This window comes from Hemicordylus capensis, chromosome 3, assembly GCF_027244095.1.
Source record: "Hemicordylus capensis ecotype Gifberg chromosome 3, rHemCap1.1.pri, whole genome shotgun sequence".
NCBI classification, from domain to species: domain Eukaryota; kingdom Metazoa; phylum Chordata; class Lepidosauria; order Squamata; family Cordylidae; genus Hemicordylus; species Hemicordylus capensis.
This window is the reverse complement of record NC_069659.1, coordinates 329,701,624-329,728,008: the sequence shown is the minus strand read 5'-3', so window position 1 is coordinate 329,728,008 and position 26,385 is coordinate 329,701,624. Positions and strand designations below refer to the sequence as shown.

The 26,385-nt window shown below is 44.9% G+C and overlaps 1 long non-coding RNA gene across 1 annotated transcript in view; it reads left to right on the top strand.

Annotated features, from left to right (window-relative positions):
• Window positions 1–26,083, top strand: part of LOC128351592 (uncharacterized) — a 39,828-nt gene extending 13,745 nt beyond the window's left edge. The window contains exons 2-3 of the long non-coding RNA XR_008319899.1: window positions 22,234–22,400; window positions 25,678–26,083. This is a non-coding gene — a long non-coding RNA (uncharacterized LOC128351592). The remainder of the gene's footprint in view (window positions 1–22,233; window positions 22,401–25,677) is intronic.
• The last annotated feature ends 302 nt before the right edge of the window (window positions 26,084–26,385 follow it).

The window sequence follows — 26,385 nt, the reverse complement described above, 5'->3', positions numbered from 1 at the left end:
CAATGTGTTCAGGCTTATGCTCCAGTATATTAATACTAGAGAATTTTTACATTTTACTGAGTCATGTTCTTAAGCACAATTATTATTTTTTTAATTTTCAGGATTTATATCCCACCTTTCTGGAAAATCCAGGGTGGCAAACAATCAATTTCAAAACGATAAAATGAAACACTGAAAATAATGCAAACCACAAAGCAATGGTCTCTACAGTGGCTGTAGAACATTAAACAGCCAATATCCCTCCAATTGGATTGACAAAAGAAATTACTAAAAGTTTTGTAGAAAAGATCTTGCAAAGCATTCTCTCTTTCCGCATATACTCTATGAACTCTCTTTAAAAAGAAAAAAAGAAAATGTGAGCAGCAAACATCTTTTCTTTCTTATGATGAGAACAAAGTAGGGGAAACAAATTGGACTCTAAATTTAAACCTGCATTATATTGCTAAGGCAACAGGGGGGAAACCTACAATTACTATACAGCATATCATACTTCCTTATGCAACTGAAAAACCCATCCTAGAGAAGTTAACTGCAGGAGATGACTGGCTGAAATCAACATTTAAGACATGTAAGCTACACTATATTCCCAGTTGGCTAAAATGGTATGGAGAGTGCGATCCACATTTTCTCACAAGCATTAATTTGCCACTAGCAAAAAGAATCAGCAACTGCATCAGAAAAAAAATCATTGACCCTTCCAAGAGCAGTATGTGGCAGAGGCGTAACGATAGGGGGGGCAGGGGGGGCATGTGCCCCCGGTGCCATCTTTGCAGGTCATGTGGGGGGCGCCGCCATGACCCCCGCCGATCCCCCCCCCATTTTTTTAAAAAAAATTTTAATAAAAAATTCTCCAGCCAGCTCAGCAGCAGCAGTCCAGGGAGCGCATCGGCGCCCCCCCCCATTGCTTTGCTGGCCTTGGACCCGTTTCGCGCCACCACCGCCCCGCCCCGCACTCCAGCCTGCCTGGCTCTCCTCCAAGGCTCTTACACCACTTCCTTGAGGTCTCCCATTGGCTAGAGCCGCCCCTCCCCTGAACGGCCCGCCCACTTCCCGGGGGCCGTTTTAGAATCAGCGGGTTTTCACGGCGGTAAAGATACCATCTGGAGCCTTATAAGTCCAGTCCCCGCTGCGGGGTTGGCACTTCATTACAACAAAAGATTTTAGTGCACTTTACAACCTCCCCGGCCGGCGCCGACAGCACAGCAGGTAATTAAAGCAATAATTGCTTCTGATGGTCCTTCCTTAACGAGGAAACTTTGGTGTTAACCCTGAGGGGAGAAGAAGCGAGGGGGTTGGCCAAGTCACTAGAGTGGAGAGGGAGGAGCTTTAACTTGTTTTACCCACTACGTGCAAACAATATGTATGCCTTAAAACCCGCTCTTCCGCGTGTTTGTTCGAAAGTAAGCCCCTGTCATCCTCTTCGCTGAGCAAAGAGTCCCTTTGCAATGAAAGTTCAGGCTTCAGGGCGCAGCTGGAGGCGTAGGGCCTCCCACGCTGTTTCTTGGGCGGAGCACTGCCGCCGCCTTTGGCCAGCGTCTGTGTGTGTGTTGTGTGTGTCCTGAGCCGCTCACGCTTTGCAAAATCCTCCGCGGGGCTGGCTGGAGAGAGGGTGCTCTGGTCGGAAAAAGCATAGGAGGGGCGCTTGCTTGGTTGTTTGGCCAAGAGACACCCGCGTCCTTTCTGAGTGCCGCCCCTGCGCCTTCCCTCTCATTCTCAAAAAAAAAACAACCACCTTGTATAATATGATGCCTAAAAGGGGCTCTTGCCCTTTAAAAGTAAGCAGCCTGTGCCTGAACCTCATTCCGCTCGTTTGTTCCCCTCCCTCCCCAGCCCTCCGCAACAGTTCATACGCAAAAAGAAACATCACAGTACCTCTATCTGGATTTTCAATGTGTGTCTTATTATCGCATTCAGATTTAAGATGGGTGCGATGATCGCACTGCAATCCATAAGTCTGTTAAATTGAAATTTAGGTTGCTAGCATGACTCTAATTTAATCACACTGAACTGGTCTAAAAGCAGATTCAAATGCCCTGTGGATCGGCTGTCTGTTATTCCTCTGTTTTTCATTTTCATCTCCATTGGCGATGCTTTATTTTTCAAAAGCCTCTAAGAGTAATCAAGAGAACCCAAGCCACAGGTGGTGCCCTCCGTTCTGACGGAGAAAAAGACTTTAAAGGCTGGCAAAAGAGGGAGGGAGGGGAAAGACCCGCTTTCAGATATTCCAAGAGAATTATCCCAAATCCTATGTTTCAAAATTCTGCCTGCAATTTGTCCGAAAGGCTGGTAGGGTACACGGTCTCACATCAGGTAAAAAAGCCACTAACTAGTGACGTTTAAAACGACATCGCTTTCATGTTTTCATAAAGAGCAGCTGTCTGTAACCCGGGAAGGGGGTAAGGGTGGGGCTGCTGCTCGTTTTGATCTACCCCTCCTCAATTCACAGCAGCACACAGATTTAATCAATTAAATAAAAGGCACAAATTGTGCCGAGAGTGGAGAGGGAGGAGCTTTGGAAAGGCAGACGCTCCACCCCCGCAGTTGCCTTGAGGAATCTTAACAAGGTGTCAGTGTTGTGTCTAAGGAACGAGCATGTAAGAAGTTCCACTTTGATTTTCAGTGATGTCTGACTCTGAGCAATATGTACGTGAGAGAATATGTTTATTGGTGTGTATATATGCTAACTGAGCAAAGAGGTACCTTTTAAAGTTGTTATTCTTTTATATTTACAAGGGGAGAACAGTGTCCCTATTCAAACACTGCACAACATCCTTCCTTGCAGTGGTTGTTGCTGGTGCCTGCCAATGCTTTATGTTCTTTTTTAGAGCCCTTTCTAGACAGGGAACTATTTTATTTATTTATATTTATTTTTTCTGTGTAAAGTGCTTTGAGAACTTTGTTGAAAAGCAGTATAAAAAGATTCAGAGATGTATTACAACTGGATGCAATTTCTCTTCCCCAATGTATGTCCCTGTAAGTGATTGTGTTTGGATGTGTGAAATATGTGCAAATGACATACTTTAAAAACAGCAACAATGAATCTTTGCGTAGGACTATTCACAAGGGAGTTTATAAGCAGATTATCTCATTTAGATAGACAATTTGGCTCAGCAAGAAGAAGCCCCAATTTATTTGATGCTTGTTGATTACATTATCTATTATATTTGTTCTCTTCCAAGTTCAGAGCAACCTGCATAATCTTCCTGCTTTGTTCTCACAACAACCCTGTAATGTAGGTTAGGCTGAGAGATCATGACAAGCCCAAGACCACCCAGCAACTTGGCTACCTCATGATTCTTCCTGCCTTACTGCTCTATTTCAACATCAAAGTGGCAAAAGAAGTTTCATGAAAGTTTAATTAACACAGCATACAAACTTGGATGTGGTGTTGGTTCATAGCATTCCCACTGCTTTGTATCTGACTGTGGACTCCTTTAACTGCTGCCAAACTGAAGATTAATCCCGTGTTTACAAAGCACTAGGTTTATCCCTGCCAAAAATGCTGTTCCATGTTTTGTGGTTTATAACGCCATCCACAATTCTCTTCTTAATTTTTTAAGGTGATTAACGTGCTATATATTGAAGCAAGCAGCATCTCCACAGAAACTCATGCGGCAGGCTCACAGAGTTGTGCAAAAAGCAAGAATAAAACACACTTCCATGGCTGCAAATGAAATGTGATCACTTTCTGTACCAGGCAGAATGTGAGCATAGGCAGGCACTGGTGGAAGAGTAGATTACGTGTCAGTCAGATGTATGTTGGGTGGGCCACGGGGGGGTGGGGGTGCAATTTCAGTGCTTGCCCTGGGCGCCGTTTTCCCTAGTTACGCCTCTGGTATGTGGGAAACCCTGTGGGGAAGCAGGCAGCAGCAGACGCAATGCACATCTCCCCATAGGTGCCATTCTGCTCTCTTTGGGACATGCCAGCGAAGGACGCATTATGCAACATGACATGTGCTTCCTCAGTGCATTCTGGGAAAATGGCACCCTGTGGGGAAAGAGGTGGTGTATTTGTTGCTGCTGCTGTCAGTTTCCCCAGAGAACTATTTAGCAGGAGGAGGAGGAGGAGGAGGAGGAGGAGAAGGAGAAGGAGAAGACCACTGCCACCACTTCTAGTGAGTGCCCACCCTTTCAAATTTCTCTGAAGCCTTCATCCCCCTCCCACCCAAAAACTGCAGGAATTCCTATCCCCTTTGATCTCAGCAATAATGCTAGAATTCTGGGAAATGCTGGTGCTGGGGTCGAATTATTTGGTCCCAGCCCAACTTCATACAAAAGCCCCAATTCACACAGGAGTCAGTGAGATGGGCTCTCGCCAAGTCTTCTCCATGACATGCAAGTTTTCTATGGTGGAGTTTGTATATGGAGAAGCATTCAGTCACAGGTGAGCCTTCACCTAAAGTGGCACAGCCCAGTCATGGATGTACCAGCTCAATAGGAGCTGAGTCAGAGCATGCTTAAAGACACAAATATGTAGAATTCAAGGGAAAGGGTTGCGGTATGCAAGAAAAAGGCAGTGAGTGGGATCAGGAATATTAATAGTTTAACAAAATAGATATTATATACAGAGAGGCAAGTGCAGACTGCTCTTCTGTTCTCTTGCTGTTGGCTGTTTGTTAGTCCCGCCTCTACTCCAGGACTGAAATACAAGTAACTAAAGCAACTGAGGCTGAATCCAGATAAGACGGAGGTACCTATTGTGTGGGGTCAGGGAGATGATTTTGATCTGCTGGTTCTGGATGGGGTCAGGCTCCACCGGAAAGAACAGGTACACAATCTGGGGGTGCTCCTAGATCCGAACCTCTCCCCAGTGTCCTAGGTTGAGGCGGTGGCCAGAGGTGCTTTTTATCATCTTCAGCTGATACACCAGCTGCATCCATTTCTTGAGATGAATGACCTCAAAATGGTGGTACATATGCTGGTAACCTCTAGGCTGGATTACTGCAATGCGCTCTACATGGGGCTGCCTTTGTATGTCATCCGGAAACTGCAGTTGGTTCAGAATACGGCAGCCAGGTTGGTCTCTGGGTCATCTAGAAGAGACCATATTACTCCTGTGTTGAAGGAACTACACCGGCGGCTGACACATTTCTGGGCAAAATACAAGGTGCTCGTTATTACCTATAAAGTCCTAAATAGCTTAAGCTCTGGGTATTTAAGAGAACATCTTCTTCGCCATGAGCCCCACCGCCTGTTAAAATCATCTGGAGAGGTTCGTCTGCGGTTGCTGCCAACACATTTGGCAGCTTCTCAGGAATGGGCCTTCTCCGTTGCAGCCCCTGGACTTTGGAATGTGCTCCCTATTGAAATAAGAGCCTCCCCATCTCTGGCAACTTTTAAAAAGGCGCTGAAGACATGTATTCACCCAGGCTTTTAATTAGATGTATAGTTTTAATACTTTTAATATTGGGTTTTAAATGTTTTTAATGATTTTAATTGTTAATTGATTTGATGTTTTAAAAGATTTTAATTGTAAACCATCTGGAGATGCAATTTTTGGGTGGTATAGAAATATTTTAAATAAATAATAATAAATAATAAAGCCCCATTCAAAAACTGGCCTAAATCAAGGAACGGATTAACAAAAAATAGCACAAAAAGAAGAGGGAAGAATTGTGTAAACAGTAGGGTCAAAAAGCCGTGAAATGCAACAGGTAGTAGTAGGTGTGATTGCCTGGTGACTTCAGAAAATAACTGTTCCTCTTTGGATTTAGTGCTACCTTTTGTGCTATACTTGCTTATCACCAACAGCAGCTGTTGAGCTTTCCCTGCATCCATGTGGACACTACACAGAAATATAACAGTAACACACTCACACTCACCATTCTGCATTTCAGCCATTTGGTCTTATGGCTTATATGGTTATATGGTTTCTGTTCTCACATATATATTACCTACCAACCTAGGATGCTACTATGTGTATCTGAGGAAATGGGATTTAGTCCAGACAACCTATTTGCTCAATTTTGAGGTGACAAAGGACACCTTGCTAGACCCTGAGGTGACAGGACACAATATCCAAAGGCCATTGTGGCTGGGAATGATCGTTGAAGTCCTGCAATGTCTGGGCCTCCAAGGTCTACAGCATTGGTCTCAGTGATCAGAGCTTTGGAAGAAGCAGAAAACCTGTGAAGTCAATGGGGCAGCTGACACCAGAGGCAATGAGCAATTCAGATCCCTTGCTGCTCTTTGGAGCTCCTGTCTCTGCCAATATAGGCAGCGGTGAAGCAATAATGTAAGTAAGTAGTTCTGTATTTGGCTTCACCTTTAAAGGTGGGGGGGCAATGTAGGGGACAAATAGGGACCCCATGAATGGGTTCAAAAACATAGTTCTGAGCCTGAATGGGCTCAGTGAAGAATAAAGCAGAAGTTCTGAAAATGAATGGGGCTTCCAAAGAGTGGGAGGGAATATCTGTGCACTTCTGTTCAACATGTCTCTGGCCATCCAGGCATCTTTGGCCAGCTCATGGGTGTGGTGTTGTTTGGTCAATCCATTCCTTGATCTAAGCCAGTTTCTGAATGCAGCTTTAGTTACTTGTATTCCAGTCATGGAGTAGAGACGGGGCTAACAAACAGTCAGCAGCAAGAGCACTGAAAAGCAGTCTGCACTTGTCTCTCTGTACATAATATCTATTTCATTAAACTATTCCTGATTCCACTCGACTGCCTTGTCCTTGCATACCACAACTCTTTCCCTTGGATTCTACAATAAGCTCTACATTCGGAAGGTCAAACTCAACATCTATATATATAATTCTCCTGGGTGTGCCTTGGAATGTGTGTCCCAGCTCCCAGCTGATTGGTTGGGCGGCGGAGGTGCCTGATTGGCTGAGGCACACCCAGGAGGATTGGTTGCTGGCGGGCCCAGCCACGGAGGCCAGGCGGCAGGGGGCGCGGGCCGGCCGCGAAAATAGCTGCCTGCCGCCCGCTACTGTAAAATGCTCAGTGCAGGTGGAGGGAGGGCAAGAGGGAGTGGGGCAAGAGGGAGGGGAGGGGCAGGAGGGAGGGGAGGGGGCAGGAAGGGGAGGGCAAGAGAGAGTGGGGCAGGAGGCGGGAAGGAGGGTGAGAGGGGGGTGGGAAGGAGAGGGAGGGCGAGAGAGAGTTGGGTGGGAGGGGAGGGAGGGCAAGAGAGAGTAGGGCAGGAAGGAGGGGTAGGGGGCAAGAGAGAGTGGGGCAGGAGGGAGGGAGGGGGAAGGAGAGTGGGGAACAGCCGGCCCCAAAGAGCACAGAGATGCTCTGTGCGAGCCGACTAGTAATATTAAATGCATCTTTATCATTATGTTTTTGCTTTAAAAAAATATTTTTTAAAGCTGCCTTCAGTGTTCTTGATCTGAACTAGGACCATGGTGTTGGGGGAGAGATTTAACCTTTCTCCTGTGCCACAGCCCAATGAAACTCACAAGCCTTGAAGCTGCTATTTGTGTCCATATCCATCCGTTTTATGTCAGATCTAAACAATGACATGGGCTTTTTACTAGATATGAACACCAGAAGCAAACAGCCCTTCACTTCCAAAAGTATGAATGTTTGCCTTCTGTTAATGAAGCCATAATTACAGTGAGTTATAAAAAAGAAAATAATCACGCCCTTTTAGTAATACTATTTCAGCAATCTATTTTTGAAAGTATCTGAGAGCCAGCCTTTGGGGGCTTCCAGTTCTGCCTGGGTTTTCCTGAAGGCATCTGGTTGGTCACTGTGATCTTTGGTCTTTCCTGCTGGTTTCTTCTTCATGTTCTTAAGAGAAAGAATCCCATTATCTCAAAAACTATAGGAATGACTACATGCATCGTGAAACAACATCTTAATTCTTATTAGGTAGTTTAGAGGACAACTAAAGCCACTGTGAAGTGTTTAAAACTGCTTTACTTTTTTCTTATTTATTTCTTCATCTAGCAATAAATCACATGGATCAAGTGTACAATTCAGTTCTATTCCATGCTACAATAGTCAGCTTTAAGGAATGGCATCTCAAGGCAGAATGCACTCATAAGAGCATTCTATGTGCTCATAATTACAAAGACCACTCAGCTCCAGCACAAGGGAAGATAGATGATAGAAGAGCTACTCTTAGGTTAAGATTAATGAATGGACATATTGAAAAGGAGGCCTGCCTGCCAAAGGCATTTGGGAAAAAAACCTGAACATTCCCTTCACACTGTATATTTCACTGCCAGGAACACCAGAGGCTTTCCCCAATTTGACCTTCGACAATTTCAGAAACTCAAATGGGCACAACATTTGCTAATCATCTGCCACCATCACTAGAGTTGCAGCAACAGCCTGAAATCAAGATGGATGATGGGTAAGGAAAATCAGTAGTTCATTTGAGAAGGGTAGATTTTACTCTTCTGATGATGGATGGAAGCTATTTCTGTTACGTTAGCCATGGTCTTCCATTATTGTCATGCAAGTGCTCCACGTAGGAAACGCATACCATTTCTGAGACCTTCTTCCCCCTCAGACAGCTTAAAGACAAAGTTTTGTACAAATAACCTCACCGGTCCCTTTTACTAATAAAGAGGTTAGTTTGTTTTTGCCTTTGACTGAGTACATGCATGAATAAAGCTGACATTAATAATGAAAACTGCTGCGGGTCAAGCAACATGAAACCATCTTCTAACTACCTTCAGGCTATTCCAACCAAACCTGTAGGGATTTCATCTTGAGAAAATGGTAGCTTGAGCATATGACCCTACATCTTTCACCCAGGGGAGTTGCAACCAGATCATACTGATTAACCCATTATCCATTATGCAGGGTCTGAAGCTATGGGCTAGGTAGTATACCTGTAGTGTACTAATTAGTACACTAAGCAGTTCTTGATTATTTTAACTAGATGCCAGAAGAGGAGTCTGGAAAGCAAAGTCTCTTCATCTTTTTTTATTGGGCTTGCATCATGGAGGGGGAAGCCTCATGGGAGAAGTAGTACTCCTGTAGAGACCTCTCCTCCTAATATTGAGCTTTTTGTGTGAAAGGATTCATTCATTCATCTTGCCTAGAACATTCAGTCATGTGAATCCCCTCTTGCAATTTGAAGAGGGAAAACACAGGCACAAGTTTAACACCTCAGCAAGATCCAGGACCAAGTCTCCGATTATGATGTTAGAGCTATGTCTTTTTGAATGAGGAAATGCTTCCTTTTAACATCTCATAGGAAAACCAGCCTGCAGATGTTTCCAACATTTCTCAAGCAATGCTGACATTTTATGGCCCTGATTGCATTGTTAAAGTTGAAGAAAAACCTTTATGTTGAAAGATTTATTAGAATGGAGGAGTCATACACAAATAAAAACTTCTGTACTTACAACAGAATGGGATAGGAATGACCTTGAACTCCATGAAGTTCAACAACAGCTAAGAATGATAAAGGAAGGCACCAGATGAGTCTTGAACGGAGTCTCCACCAGCTAGTCTCCAGTGGCTTACGACGCATCTACACCATCAGGACAGCTTTCAGGGAGGGAATGGATGGCCTGAGGCTCTGCATCCATACCACTCCTCTGGCAGTGGCAGGATGGGGAAATGGACCGAGTCAACCCAAACCAGGTGACCTGGGTAGCCAATAGAAGTCCTGCTGGCCCTATATAAGAACTCTCCTAGAACTGGATTTTCTCTCTGAGTAACTTCTCATACAGAGTAGGCACCCAGACCCCTTTCCTCTTCTGTCTTTGGCCTCATTCAGCCTCATCCACCTGCTCTGGAACCTGACCCCAGCCTTGCCCTATTCAGACATTACATTTTTTTGCACATACAGGTATCTTAACATATGTACATGTGCTCATGTTAAAAATGCACTGGAGTACAGGTCTCCTCAAATGTAGAGAACAGATAGGAAATCATCTACAACAACATCAACATCAACAACAACAACTTCATTTGTTAGCCACCACATAAATTGTTCTCTGGGTGGCTCACAACACAGCATTAAAACATCAGAAGTGTTGACCATAACATCTGAATAACATAATATAACAGTACAGTACAGTACAGTACAGTTATGGTACGCAGATTGTATGTTCATTGACTCTTACATGAGTTCCAAACCATTCCTAACAAGAAGGAGAACCTCTGAGTGGAACTACAGTACCTAGCCATCCCTTGCTTCCTCCCAGTCTCCCCATGCACTTACCCAGGCTGCCTGGCATCACTCTCCAGCCACCCCCCAGATGCTCCCAAGATTCAGTTCAGCCACCCAGCCACTCCTGTGTCAGTGCTAGGTCAGCAATTAAAGAGCCATCACCACCACAACACTATTGGGGCAATTGCCCTCTGTTCTGTCGCCTCCTTGGGATGGGGGCCGGGATTTCCGACACCCTCTCCAAACTTTACTGACTTGCACAGGCTTAGAAATTAATAGGAGAAGTAAACAGGCTCTTACAGGGGAAGGGAAATCAAAAATCTCCTAGCTGTTTCTCCTACCAGCTGTCCTGCCAACTCTTTGACCTTGGAGAGTAGAGCCAACACCCACAGAGCCTTACCTTGCTCCTTTGTAATGCCAGATCAGTCCAGAATAAATCAGAAATCATCCATGATCTGATTCTGGATAAAGGGGCTGACCTGGTATGTATCACAGAGACTTGGTTGGGGGAGGCTGGTGGCCCAGTTTGGTCCCAGCTTCTCCCTCCATGATATTCCATTGAGGAGCAGGTGAAAGGATGTGGGTGGGGACGTGGAGTGGCTGTAGTGTGTAAGGACAACATCTCCCTTTCCAGGATCCTTGTCAAAGTGTCTGACAATATTGAATGTGTATACTTAAGTTTGGAAAACAAGGATACACTGGGTCTTCTGTTGGTGTACTGATCACCCCACTGCCCAACAGAGTCTCTAAATGAGCTAATGAACTTGGGATTGGGATTGGCATTGGAGTCTCCCAGACTTGTGGTGGTAGGGGGACTTCACTTTGTGACCAATATGTCCCCATCACATAGAATGGCTAAGAAGTGCATAGTGGCCATGACAACTATGGGCTATTCCAAGCAGGTTCACATACTTGATCTGGTCTTTTACTCTGATCACGGTGGTGTTCCGTGGGTGGAGACTCCTGTGATTTCCTCATTGTCACGCACAGACCACCATCTGGTTAAGATTGAACTAACAATCACATCCCACCTCCACAGGAGTGAGGGGCCTATTAGGATGGTCCACCCAAGAAGGTTATTGGATCCAACAGGATTCCAAGAAGCCTCAGAAGGATTTAGTGTTGGCTCTGCCAGTGATTCTGTTGATGCCCAGGTGGATAATTGGAACAGCAAATTCACCAGGGCAGTAGACACAATCACTCCTAAGGGTCCTCTCTGTCCCTTCTTAAAAATTGGCTCCTTGGTATATGGAAGAACTATGGAGGTTGAAGTGGCAAGGTAGACATCTGGAGCAAACGTGGAGAAAGACTGGACTCAAAACTGATATTACAACATAGAACAGATTTGAAGACCTATGCTCATGCAATATGTGTAGCAGATAAGTTATTCTGTTCTGCCCATATTGTATCCACAAGCTCACATCCAGATGAGTTGTTCAGGGTTGTGAGAGGGTTAGTACATATCCCTCCTCCCTTGAATCAGAATTTGGAAACATAAATTACTCACTGTAATGTTTTTAATGAGTTCTTTGTGGATAAAATATCTTGTATTCAGGCTAGCTTAGACTCAGACCCAACAATTACTGAGGTGTCTGATGTGGAGGTGTCTAGCAACTCTTCTTATGTGGTTAGGCTGGATCAGTTCCAGTTTATGACTCCTAAGGAAATGGATAAGCTGCTTGGAATGGTGCGGCCTACCATCTGCTCTCTTGATCCTTGTCTGACATGGCTTTTACTATCTGGCAGGGTGGTTGTTGTAGAAGGCCTGGTAGATATTATAAATGCTTCTTTGAGGGAGGTTAGGATTCCTCCTTGCCTTAAGGAAGCAATCATTAGACCTCTTTTGAACAAGCCTACATTTGATCCCTAATGTAGATCTATAGGTCTGTCTCCAACCTTCTGTGTTTGGGCAAGGTAACTGAGAGGGTGGTGGCCTCCCAGCTCCAGGCAGTCTTGGAAGAGATTGTTTATCTAGACCCATTTCAAACTGGCTTTCGAGTGGGCTATGGAGTGGAGACTGCCTTGGTTGGCCTGATGGATGTTCTCCAATTAGGAATTGACAGAGGGAGAGTGACTCTGTTGGTCCTTTGGGGTCTTTTGGCGGCTTTCAATACTATCGACCATAGTATCCTTCTGGACAGTCTAAGGGGTTGAGGGTGAGGTGGCTCCATTCCTACCTCTTGGACAGATTCCAGATGCTATCCCTTGGAGACAGAGTGTGGCAGCCAGGATGGTCTCTGGGTCATCTAGAAGAGATCATATTATTCCTATACTAAAAGAGCTACACTGGCTGCCAAAAGGTTTCTGGGCAAGATACAAGGTGTTGGTTATAAAGCCCTAAACAGCTTAGGGTCTGGGTGTTTAAGAGAATGTCTTCTTCGCCATGAGCCCCACTCGCATTGAGATCATCTGCAGTTGTCGCCGGCTCCTCGGGTGGCTACTCTGGGATGGGCCGTCTGGACGGCTACTTTCAGATTCTGGAATGAGCTCCCTGCAAGATAAGAGCCTCCTCTTCTCTGACAGCTTTTTAAAAGTCTCTAAAGACTTGTTTTTTCACCCAAGCTTTTTAACTGGACTGTGGATTTAAACTGTTTTAAGGCTTTCATTTTAAAATGTGTTTTATGTTGTTGCAAACTGCCCAGAGACAGAAGTTTGGGGCAGTCTACAAATTCGTAAAATAAATAATAAATAAAAATAAACATTCTGTTTATGAGTAACTCAAAACCCTCCTTGCCTTCCCCCACAGCTGGCTATGTGCTGAAGCACAGCATCCCCCTCCCCTCAGCCTGACTGACAGGCTTCAGCAAATTAGCACTGGGTACTCCCACTGACTAGACTTGTCCCATGAATTTCAGTAAGACTGCTTATTAGTAACTTCATCTGGATGTATACTAGGGATGTGCATGGAACCACGGCGGGGAGGCTTGAAGGCAGCAGAGGTGCTGCTTTAAGAGCAGGGAAGGGTGCACTTACCCCTTCTGCCACTTTCCCCTCGCCGGCGCCCATTTACTTGCAAGCCAGTCAGGATGGTAGTGTACCTCCCTGCCACCCCATTGTCCCCATTGTCTGGATATGGCTGCAAGTCTCCGACGCACCTGTGTGCGCCGGCACATGCGCATGTGCATGCACGACATGCGCGCACGCAGGCACGTCAGAGACTTCCAGTCATATCCGAACAATGGGAGCAATGGGGCGGCAGGGAGGTACACTGCCGCCTCAATGGACATGCAAGTAAACGGACACCGGTGGGGGGAAAGCAGCGGGAAGGGTAAGTGCACCCTCCCCTGCTCTTAAATCTAGAGCAGCTAGAGCTAAAGCTAGAGCAGCTAGTAAAGCTAGAGCTACTGTCGAACTGACAGCACTGGCGGTTCTTCGGACTGGTTCAGAGGCCCATAAAGGACCTCCAAACTGGTTCCGTGCACATCCCTTATGTATACCAGTGACCGGAGTAGGAATGTCCAAACCCCTCCTATCTGGCCATTTGTGTGACTCCCCCAGGCCCTTTTCCTCCCATCTACCAGTATACTAGGCTTCCTGATCCTGTTGTAGTAGTACTGGGTAGGAAGAGGAGATTTTTTTCCCCCGCTCTACCCCACACATAACACTTGGCACTTTGCTGTGGCTATGAACCAGGAGCTAAAAGCTCTGAGAAATGTGTCCTTTCAATACTGCTGGCACCTTCTCCAGTGGGAGTAGCACTAGGATGGAGAAAGGGAGAGAGGGGGCTGTCTTTCTCCTCTGTTTCCCTTCTGGTGCCTAGAACACAGAGGTGAAAGCAGGAAGTCAGGAGCTAAAAGTTCTGGGGAATGTGCTTTTCCCAAGGCTGCAGGTGCGATAGCTGTGTGCCAAGTGCTTGTAGCGGGTGGAAGCTGTTGCTGCCATAGCACCAAGGCAGATAACTGAGTCAGTGGGAAGGGAAATGGGTGCGAGGTTTAGAGCTGTACAGGAGGGAGGATTTCATTTGTTCTCCAGCTCAGATTTCAAGTTCCAGCATCAATTGCCAAGAGTATCCTAGTAAACCACCCAGAGACTCAAGTGTTGGGTGGTATGGAAATACACTAAATAAAATAAAATAAAATAAATCACTAGTTTTCTCCCTCAGTAGAAATCATTTTCTGCTTCATATCTACACTGATATGGGCCCTCATATCACTACCCTCACATCTACACTAAGAACATAAGAAAAGCCCGGCCCAAGGCCCATCTAGTCCAGCATCCTGCTTCACACAGTGGCCCACCAGATGCCTCTGAGAAGCCTAAGGCAAGAGTTGTGGGCATGCCCCTTCTCCTACTGCTGCTACTCTCCTTCAACCAGCATTCAAAGGCATCTGAGGCTGGAGTGGCCTATAGCCCTCAGACTACTAGTCATTGATAGACCTGTCCTTCATGAATTTATCTAAACCCTGCTTAAAGCTGGACAGGTTGTTGGCTGTCACCAAATGGTGATGGACCCATCCTCTATAGAAGCAGAATTTCTGAGAAAATTTGGTGCCATCTTCACAGCTCATCTAATGCCTAGGAAGACTCACAGGCTAGCAGGTTTTAGACTTACATATATACAGTGAGGGAAATAAGTATTTGATCCCCGGCTGATTTTGTCCATTTGCCCTCTGACACAGAAATGACCAGGCTATAATTGGAATGGTAGGTTTATTGTAGCTGTGAAAGACAGAATAACAACAAACAAACCCTCAAAAGCCCAGTGCCCAAAAGTCAGCGATGGATTTGCATTGTAGTGAGGGAAATAAGTATTCGATCCCTTCACAAAAGGGATTTTCTATGGGATTAAGGTCTGGAGACTGGCTGGGCCACTCCAGGACCTTCATGTGCTTCTTCTTGAGCCACTCCTTTGTTGCCTTGGCTGTGTGTTTTGGGTCATTGTCATGCTGGAATACCCATCCACGACCCATTCTCAATGCCCTGGCTGAGGGAAGGAGGTGCTCACCCAAGATCTGACGGTACATGGTCCCGTCCATCGTCCCTTCGATGCGGTGAAGGTGTCCTGTCCCCTTAGCAGAAAAACACCCCCAAAACATAATGTGTCCACCTCCATGTTTGACGGTGGGGATGGTGTTCTTGGGCTCATAGGCAGCATTCCTCCTCCTCCACACACGGCGAGTTGAGTTGATGCCAAAGAGCTCGATTTTGGTCTCATCTGACCACAACACTTTCGCCCAGTTCGCCTCTGGATCATTCAGATGTGCACTGGCAAACTGCAGACGGGCCTGTACATGTGCTGCCTTGAGCAGGGGGACCCTGCGGGCACTGCAAGATTTCAGTCCTTCACGGCGTAGTGTGTTACCAATTGTTTTCTTGGTGACTATGGTTCCAGCTGTCCTGAGATCATTGACAAGTTCCCCCCGTGTAGTTCTGGGCTGCTTTGTCACCGTTCTCATGATCACTGCAACTCCACGAGGTGAGATCTTGCATGGAGCCCCAGACCGAGGGAGATTGACAGTTATTTTGTGTTTCTTCCATTTGCGAGTTATCGTGCCAACTGTAGTCACCTTCTCACCAAGCTGCTTGGCGATAGTCTTGTAGCCCAGTCCAGCCTTGTGCAGGTCTACAACCTTGTCCCTGACATCCTTCGACAGCTCTTTGGTCTTGGGCATGGTGGTGAGTTTGGAAGCTGAGTGATTGCTTGCTTCTATGGACAGGTGTCTTTTATACAGGTACTGTAACAAGCTGGGATTAGGAGCACTCCTTTACAGAGGGTGTTCCTCATCTCAGCTCGTTACCTGCATATAGTGAAAAGACACCTGGGAGCCTGAAATCTTGCTGGTTGATAGGGGATCGAATACTTATTTCCCTCACTACAATGCAAATCCATCGCTGACTTTTGGGCACTGGGCTTTTGAGGGTTTGTTTGTTGTTATTCTGTCTCTCACAGCTACAATAAACCTACCATTCCAATTATAGCCTGGTCATTTCTGTGTCAGAGGGCAAACGGACAAAATCAGCAGGGGATCAAATACTTATTTCCCTCACTGTAAGATAAAACTCATAGCTTGTTCCTATTGATAGTCTCTCAGGACAATCATGTTTGAGGGACTTTATTTTGTCCTTCAAATAAAGAAAGAACTCTTTCATTATTTGAGGGACAAATTATACATACTGTATGAACAGGTTACAAATGCAATAATCTGAACTCTTCAGAAAACCCTCATTTTACTGAAATGCTGTGTATCCTAACCTAATGTAATCCAAAATTGTCCTCAAAAACATAAACAAACCAAATTTCTTTCAAACCGATTCGGTAAATTTGGCATGATCTACTCAATCAATTTGGCATGATCTACTCCTTTGAAAAAGAATATTCTTCTTGCCAGTAGCATCGGAAACAAATTATAGCTGGCATCGTCATCCAAAATAATACCTCTCTAATAGTCCCAGGAACAAAACATTCCATGCATATGTAACTTATTTCAGGATCTATAATTTTTGATGACTACTTATCTACCTCCTCTCCGTAACCTCTTCACGTACTGAGGTCACCTAGATACAGCTTCAGCAATATCTACACATGCAATTCACTTCTAGATTATGTTCAAACTAGTTTTCACTTCCTCTAATCCACGGAAGTGATTTTAAAACTGCTTGCCAAAAATGGGGAAGAATCCAACAGCTCCTTATGAAAGCTTCATGGTTCTCAACAGTGCCTTATGGTCTGACTTGGAATAGTATATACATATAATATGGAAGCATCTAGTTACCCATTGTTGGAAATGGGATGATGGACCTTTTACCTGATCTAGCAGGGCTCTGCATATGTTTGTTAACATAGAAAGAGCCCTGCTAGAGCAGGTCAAAGGTCCATCATCCCATTTCCAACAGTGCATAGCTAGATGCTTCCATAGGTACATATTATACCAAGTCAGACCATTGGTTCACCTAGTTCAGTATTGTCCACACAACAAATATTTATATACTGCCTTTAAACAAAAGTGTTCAAAACAGCTTACTTAGAGAAACAATAAATACACTAGTTGAACCAGGCACAGATCATCTGTGCCTCTAGTCCCCCCCCCCCCCGCCCCGCCGGCTTTCTCCCCACCAAGCCTACCCACCAGTCGCTGCTTTCTCCCGCCCGCCAGCTACTTTCTCCCCGCCCCCGCCAGCCGCCGCTTTCTCCCCCCCCACACACACACAGAACCACCTTCTGGCTGCCAGCACTTTTTTCTCCCCCCCCCCCCCGCTGCTGCTTTTTTCTCCCCCTACCCCCCACTCACCCACCCGCCTGCCCACTGCCACTGCTGCCGCAGCTTTCTTCCCCCTCTCCTCCCTCAGCCGGACCAGGCCACCTCCATTATTAATGCCGGAACTCTTGCAGCGTGTCACAAGAGTTCCGCCACCAAATCCTGGGCACACATGCTGGCTAATATAATTAAATTGTTTGTTTGTTTGTTTGTTTATTATTTATTAGATTTATATACTGACCTTCCAAAATGGCTCAGGGCGGTTCACAGCATGATAAAAACAATTAAAACAAATTAACAATTAAAAACTATTAAAACACAATAAAACCAATAAAACAGCTAAAAGCCCTGAAAATCAGGGCAACAATTTAAAACAATTTAAAACAGTTAATCATTTAAAACTCTGGAAGGCCAGACCAAATAGGTAGGTTTTAAGGGCTCTCCTGAAGGACGGCAATGATCTCAAACTATGAATTTCTGCCGGGAGTGCATTCCACAGCCCAGGAGCAGCTACAGAGAAGACCCACCTCTACGTCGCCACCAGACGAACCGGTGGCAACTGGAGGCGGACCTCCTCAGATGATCTTAAAGTGCGGTGGGGATCATGTAAAAAAAGATGCTTTCTTAGATAACTCGGACCTAAGCCGTTCAGGGCTTTAAAGGTAATAACCAGCACTTTGTATTTTGCCTGGAAACATATTGGCAGCCAGTGTAGCTGTTTCAAAACAGGCATAATATGGTCTCTCCAGGTTGCCCCAGAGACCAACCTGGCTGCTGGATTCTGAACTAACTGAAGTTTCCAGACTACGTACAAAGGCAGCCCCATGTAGAGTGCATTGCAGTAGTCGAGCCGGGAGGTTACCAGCTGATGCACCACTGTTTTGAGGTCATCCTCTCCGAAGAATGGGCACAGCTATCGAATCAGCCGAAGCTGATAGAAAGCACTCCTGGCCATGTCCTCCACCTGAGATACCAGGGTGAGGCCAGGGTCCAGGAATACTCCCAAGCTGCGCACCTGCTCCTTTTGGGGGAGTGTAACCCCATTCAACCTCATCCAGATAACATATATATCTTATCAAATATATAGATAAGATGGATCCCTGTCCCCAAAGGGCTCACAGTCTAAAAAGAAACATAAAATAGACACCAGCAATAGTCACTTGAGGGGTCCTGTGCTGGGGGTGGATAGGGCCAGTGGCTCTCCCCCTGCTAAATAAAGAGAATCACCACATTTAAAAGGTAATCTTTGCCTAGTTAGTAGGGGTGCCTGGCAAGAGCTCTCCAGGGGAAAGGAGTCATTCCCAGCTCTACCTGGCAATACCAGGGATTGAACCTGGGACCTTCTGCATGCAAAGCAGATGCTCTACTAGTAAGCTAGGCTCCAACTCAACAAGAACTGCACAACAAGATCCCAAGTACTATGCTTAGTAATTCCATATCAAGTATTGAACCCAACTATTATTATCCCTATATGCCTCATATGATCCAGTAGCAACAAATCAGTGATTTTCTGGACACTCTGAAAAGGATGATTCCCTTGCCCATAAGCAGACCATGAAAGCAAAAGTCCACCCCTATTTTTTGTTGCCAGTATCTGATATGCAGAGGTACACCACCTCCAAACATGAAGGTTCCATTTAGCCATCATGACTCATAGTCATCAGTAGGCCTATCCTCTAAGCATTTGTTTAATCACCCTTTAAAGCCATCTAAGCCAGTGGCCATCATGACGTCTTTCACAGTGAATTCCAGACATTTATCATTTATTGTATGAAGAAGCACTTTCTTTTGTCTGTCTCAGATTTTCTGCAGCCCATTTCAATGCATGACTCTAACTTCAAGTATTATGGGAAACAGGGGTGGGGGGATCTGTCTTCATGCTGTGCTAAGTCTGTTGTCTCGCTTTATGAGTACAACTTAAGTGTGTTCATTATGGCAGCTTAAGAGTGTTTGGGCAATGGAATAAGCTGCTTATGCTAACTTACAGAAGTTCCTTCACTGGGGATTGTTGACAAGACTGGGAGAACATCTCTTGAAGATGGATCAATAATAGTAAATGTGTCATTGGAGCTACTCTTTCTTCTATACTTAAACAGCAATTTGAGGGGGGTTGAATTAGGATTGAGACTATAGCATCTAAGCTGTGGGTATTTAATGCCTTCCCTTTGTGCAAGTCCCAATGAAAATACCCCCTGAAACTGCTATTAATCCTAAGAGGTGCTTATGGAAACTTCTTTCCCAGGACTAATAGCAGCTTCAAAGAGCAACTTTCACCAGGACCATGGTGCAGAGGGAAAGGGTTAAATAACTCCTTCCTATGTACCATGATCCCAGTCTTGATCAGGCCCCCCATGCAGCTTTATTTTTAAAAAAATCCGAAGAACAGAGACTGACATACTATGCAACATTCCATATGCCTTTTAACAGAACATGTGCACAGCTGCACAAGAGTGCTTTTGTGCAACACAAGAATTGCACAAACACAGTTGCACACTGGAAGGCCATTGGGAAGCATTGCCATCCATCATGCAAATGCATTTCTGCAATTCTTGCATGTTGTACAAGAGCACTTTTGCACAACTGTGCACATGTTCTGTTATAAGGCACATGGAACAGGGCACAGCATGTCAGCCAGAAGTTCTAGTGATGTGTTAGCTGGTTTGACCCTTAGACTACCACTGATATACATTTCAACTTTCTTTCGAATCCCTGGGCAGTTTGCTGTGCTATAATGAAAAGCTCTCTTTCTAATTTCTCTCATTGTCCTGAAAAATAAAGATGTGCTGAAGTCATTCTGGGTTATAAAGTTTTGAACGGAAGGTATGAAGTAGTTTTTCTTTTAGGTACTGCCAAAGTCAAGCTGCTTTGACTGAAGTCACAGAACATCTTTTTTAAATTTCTTGCCCTATTGATTGTGCCACCAGGTTCATTATCTTTTAGTCAGATTTAAGCACCCTCCTACAGTGAATTGAACCTTTCTCAATTCAATACATGTCAGGGGGGGAAACCCATTGAAAAACAGAAACCCTGTTGGATCTGGTGCCATAGATCAATCTCAAGGTGACCATATCCTCTTCCAACTATTCTTTGAAAAAGAATGGCTTTTCGCTGCTAAGATACTCCAGCTGAAACACAGCAGAGTTATTGGTGAAAAGAGCAGGTTAAAATGTCAGAATTTAATTCAACAAATCATTGCAAGGTGTCCTATGAATAAAGGTGTTGCCATTATCCCCTCTCATTGTATCAAAACCTTGGTTTTAAAACCTGCTGTTAAGCTGTAATGGATGACGTTCCAAGCAGTAACAGGGACTGCATTCATGAAAGACTTTGCAACAGACCTCTGCCCAGCATGTGTGCAGAGTAGGAGGGAGTGGCACTTTTTGCTGCTCTCCCCTCCATCCAAAAGAAATATGTCCCCGCGGGCTGCATAGCCCACAAGGACATGTTTTAATTTTATTTAAAAATCAGGTTGTGAAACTCAACCATCCTCACTACTGAAGATTCTAGCCATGTTATCTCTGCTGTTCCCATCTCCACCCATTCTCTCTCAATTTTCCTTCTCCTTGAAAAAAATCATATATCGCATGTTGGTCCATTAGAAAAAATCCAAATGCTGCAGCACAGTAATACCTTTATTAGGACCAGTCAAAATGTGATAAAGGAGTGAATTCAAAAACTTGCTCATTACTTTGTGACATTTTATTATGACCAACTAAAATGTCACAAAGTAATTGAGCAAGTTTTCAAGTATTATCCTACTGGCACATTTGGAGTTCTCTCTCAGGCCCTTTTCACACCTGATGCTCAAAACATAAAAAATCTGTTTAGAGTGTATATAGTACAGATCTGCATGCAGGTGCAATTATTCACATGTTATGTTGAATACTGATACAGCAGTAAACTTCCTATCATTTGAGGGGCCTGCACCCAACTTCACTTTTAAAGTGAATGCAGGTACACTCATTCACATAAAAACATATACAAGTCTACAGACATCTCGTGTACAGGTACAGCCTAACAGCCCTATTCAAACACTATGTTAGACCTCCAATCAGATGTCTGTACACTCGTACACACCTTTGTGTGAATTCCTGTACCTGCATTCCTTTTAAAAGTGACCCCTTGAAATGCAGATGGAAAGTGTACTGCTGTAAAGGTAAAGTGTTCCGTCAAGTCGATTTCAACTCCTGGTGCCCACAGAGCCCTGTGGTTTCTTTTTGGTAGAATATAGGAGGGGTTTACCATTGCCTCCTCATGCACAGTATGAGATGATGCCTTTCAGCATCTTCCTATATCGCTGCTACTTGATATGGTTCTAGCGGGGATTTGAACTGGCAATCTTCTGCTTGTTTGTCAAGCATTTCCTCACTGCACCACTTACCTGTGCTCAACATAAAGTGTAAATAACTGTAGTTCTACTCATACGTTAAAATGAAAAGCACCCTACAGGTTTACAGGTGCTGAACCAGCTCAGTCCTGCCTTGATGTGCCACTCAACCGCCTTGATCTCACCACTCATAGTTACAGTGGTGTTTGTGTGAAGAGGAAAGCACTGTAACTGTGAGGGCAAGCACTTCTTTGCTAGGCAGCCAGGGTAATTCAAACTGCTGGTCACAAAAGTGCCTGCTCTCATGATTACAGCACCTCCCCCTCAATACAAATTATTTGTTTGTTTGTTTGTTTGATTGTTCGATTTCTAGACTGCCCTTACAAAATAGCTCAGGGCAGTTCACAAATATCACAGAACAGTTAAACTCAATCAATGATTGGGAACAAAGATTTTAAAATACAATAAAGCAGCTTAAATAAATAAATAAAACAATTCAAAACCTTATAAAAACCCGATACATTAAGAACCCTTTAAAACAATTTAAAAACCCTGGAAGGCAAGGCCAAACAGGTAGGTCTTTAGGGCTCTCCTAAATGCCAATAAAGAATTCAAATTATGGATTTCTGCAGGGAGCACATTCCAAGTCTAGGAGCGGCTACAGAGAAGGCCCACCTCTTGGTCGCCAACAGACATTCCGGTGGCAACTGGAGCCGGACCTCCTCAGATGATCTTAGCGTGTGGTGGGGATCAGACCGAAGAAGGCGCTCTCACTCTTGTAATTGTGAGCAACGAGGGGGTGAGTGACATGGTAGGGCGGGACTTCTGACCTGCTTCGGCACCTGTAACCATGTGGTCCTTTCATCCTTCTGCCCAGCACCAGTGAACCATAAGGAAAAACTGTGGCATAAGCTTGATGTTCAACAGGCCCTCAAGGTCTATATCAAACATACCAAAAAACTTCAAAAGATTGATGCAATGTTCATCTCCTTCCAGCCAGCTGCCTTAGGGCACAAAGCATCTAAAGTTTATCTGACAAACTGGATTAGAATCTGTATCCTTCTGGCCTAAAGAGTCCTTAATCTTCCATCCCCAGAAAGGGTGTTGGCACATTCAACCCACAGCACAGCGGTATCCTCAACTTTCTCGGCTCACTCCTCACTCTTCAACATTTGTAGGGTGGCTACATGGGCATCGGTTACCCCATTCATATGCCATTATAAAATCTCCACCTTTTCAGTGGAGCAAGCGGCTTTCAGCCGTAGAGTGCTTCAGCAAGTGTTGTAGAACATCCTCCCTCCCAATCAAATCATTCCACTTGGGCATGTCCCAGCAATGAGGAGCTCCAGCACAGGGGGGAAAGGAACATTGGTCTTACCATGAAGGGTTCTTTTTCCCTGGGTCTGGAGCTCCTCAGACCCACCCAGATGTACTATGGGTACTGGGGATTATTCTAACAAGAATGGAGGATATTGGTGGAATTAGGGTTGGTTAGGCAGGTGGAGTCAGCTCCTAGGGGTAACCCTAGTATTAGGGCTGCCTGCACCTGTGTGTTATTTCTTGGTGATTATTGTTACTATTATATATGTTAGTGGTGTGAATTTTGGAATTTTGAAACACCCCCGTTTTGTTTTGTATCCAAATTTTCTTAATCCGAATCAGCCCTGTTTTGTTTTGTAGCCGAATTTTCCAAATCCGAATCCAAATCGATTTGGATTTTTAAAAAGGGTCCCAGGGCAAAAAGAGTGGGTGGTGGTGGTAGTGTCCAATGGGTGGAAGCTACTAGCCAAATTTCAAAGGAATTGGGCAAAGGGCTGATCTTCTGTGAATTTTTTAAGTTTACACATCTTTAAGAATTTTCCCATAGGGAATAATGGAGATTCCAGCAAATGTATCGCTTTAAATCAAGGGGAAAGGGATGACCCAGAGCAGAGTGTGGTGGGTGGTAGTGCCCAATGGGGGCAAGGAAACTTCCAGAATTATTTCAAAAAAATTGGGCAAAGGGCTGATCTTTTGTGATTTGATGAAGTTTACGTGTCTTTAAGATTTCTCCTATAGGGAATAATGGAGGATTGGGTTTCAGCAGCCCCATAATTCCACTTAGGGGGCACTGGGGTTGCCCAGAGCGAGGGGTTGTGTAGTGCACATAGGGTGCCAACCACCCCCATACCCACAAGCCCATGGGGTACTGGATTTTGTTGTTTCTGAGGTGTTCATTGTAGATTCTCTGGTAGCATATGAGATTGTGAAAAACAAGAATCCACTCTCATATGCTACCAGAAAATCTACACTCAGAACACCACAGAATCAACAGAACCCAGTACCCCATGGGTTAGCAATCCTTCCCCTGGCCAATGTGGGGTCAGTAAAGAGTGGCAAGAAGCAAAAGAGCCAATGCGGAAGAAGGAGGGAATTGTCAGCAGGTCAGCCCATGATTTAGGTCACCGATCAGAAGGCTGGAAGGGTGGGAAATTCAAAGAGATGTCAAACACAAAATGGAGACTGACTCAGAGATCACCACAAAATGGAGGTCCGAAACAACAAAAAGTTTTGTAGCCGAAACAGGGACATTTTGTTTTGTATACAAAAATTTTGGATCTGGAAAATGGGTGTTTTGTTTTGTCTACAAAACACCCGAAACATCCCTAATATATGTTACTATGTTTGTTGATTCAGCCTGTTTAGTGCCATCTAGGCAATTCTCTCATTCTGTAGTGCCACTCTTCACGTCAGTCCTGGAACTGGGTTAAGGCACCCTCTGGTGGCAGGAAGCTAGCCTGACAAAAGATCTCCAGTCTTGTCTCCGGCATGCAATCTATTCAATTCCAGAGCCATTTCCATTTTAACATATGAATACACTTTCCATCTGTATTTTGCATTTCAGGGAGCTTGTTTAGCTCCAGCAAGATGGCTGTATTGTGTTCCCTTAGAGTCAGACCATGCTCCAGGACTGGCTCTAGGCTTCAGGGAGTTCTCAGCAAAGTTGTGTGATGCGATTCCCATTATTTCCAAATGGTGTCACATCGCACAATTGTGTTTGTACAACTTTGAGCTAGAGAGGAACAGGCCTATTGCACAACACCTTTGGTGGTGTTCACACGTGCAGCATCACAGGTGATGCTCCAGCCACCCGCAGTTTGCTGCACAATAGGTCAGTGCATACTTTTATAGGCGTGGGGGAATTTTTTCATATGGATGATTTCAGTCAGGCAATCCTCCACCTGCAGTGTGAAGTTTTTCACAGAACAATTTGACTGCCTCGTCTTCTGTTTGAGTGAACTAGGCCAAAACTAGGGCTCATATTGAAGGTGCATCATGCATCCTGATAGTGAAGCTCTACACACAAGCAGAGTAGAGAGACTGCAGGGCTTCTGTAGGGACCTGCCCTCCCCACACAGGAGCACTCAGTGAACCCTGGGTGGCCGGATCAGCCACCCACACGATTACCGTCTCCGTCACAGAGCTAGTAGGGACAGTGGGGCTTGGGGGCCACCTGGCCCCTGGAAGCCCCAGAATGCCCTGCACAAGTGCATGGAGCATGCTGGGGAGCCCACCAATGATGGGAGGCTTTCTGTAGCCTCCCGGTCAGGGGTCTCCTTGCGAATCGCTGCGGTGTGGAGCTGTGCCATGGCAACTCACGGTCCAAAAAAATGGGGTTAGTGGAGTGCTCATTCCACTAACCAGGGGGGCAATTCGGTTGGTTAGCCGCCGGGAGCCGCGCAGCTCCTGGAGGTTCACACACACGGGGGAAACCGGGCTGGCTCCAGCCCCGTTTCCTCCATGCATGTGAATAGCCTCATTGTCTGCTTGACACACACAGTTCTTTTAAATGAGGAGATTTCAAGGCTCTGGGTGACAGTGAGCATTCTTACCTTTGCTTATGATTTGCAAAGAAATGTTGCATCCGTACAAAAGTTCCCATTAAGTTGAAAGAAAGTACTGATGCTGTTGAGTTATGCAAATTAACTATTAAATGCTGGAGAAGTCAATGTTATGTTGCCTGCTTGATGGATAGAAATGTGTTTAGGGTTGACAGGCAATCTGAACATTACTATTAAATCTCATTTCCTCCTCAGATAGTTTTTGCTCTTGCAGAATGAGGCGATCTTTAATATCCTGATCAAACAACAGAAATTGGCTGCCATCTTCTGACACTCCAGCGATAATGTACCGTAATTTTGCTAAAGTAATTGTCCTGATTCCATTGTAGAGAAACCCTTTTGCCATTTTTACTACAAAAAAATGAGACATTATTCAAGAGATGGAATATGACTGGTAATGGCCTCAGAAAATTACCGCACGGAATCATTTAGCACCTGATAAACTATCTAAAGTTTTCACACTGAAAAGTCCTACCAAAGGCTGCGTCTACCATGTGGGACAGATTGTGACATTGAAATTTCAAGGCAGCAAGGATACATGAGTTCATTCTGTGCCATTTTTTCATTTATGTACAGTGAAAAAGTGCAACGCATTCCACAATAAATTGGCCAGTTATACTTCTTTGGGTCTCATTATAAATGTACAAAAATATTGAAAACTAATTTGGGTCCCTTACCTACAAGAACACCTGCATGTCCACCATGAATAGAGGTGTCTGGTGCTGAGTTCAGATTACTGCTCTATAATGAAGTTTGGTTATCTTTTCCATAAACTTTGGAAATAGGAACAGTCCAGCAGCAACTTTGAAATGTTCTTATGACTCCAAATGATGACAGTCTTTGTGGGCCCTGTAGGTGAGTCAACAAGGTCAGGACAGAACAACATGTTATTGTCAAGAGAGA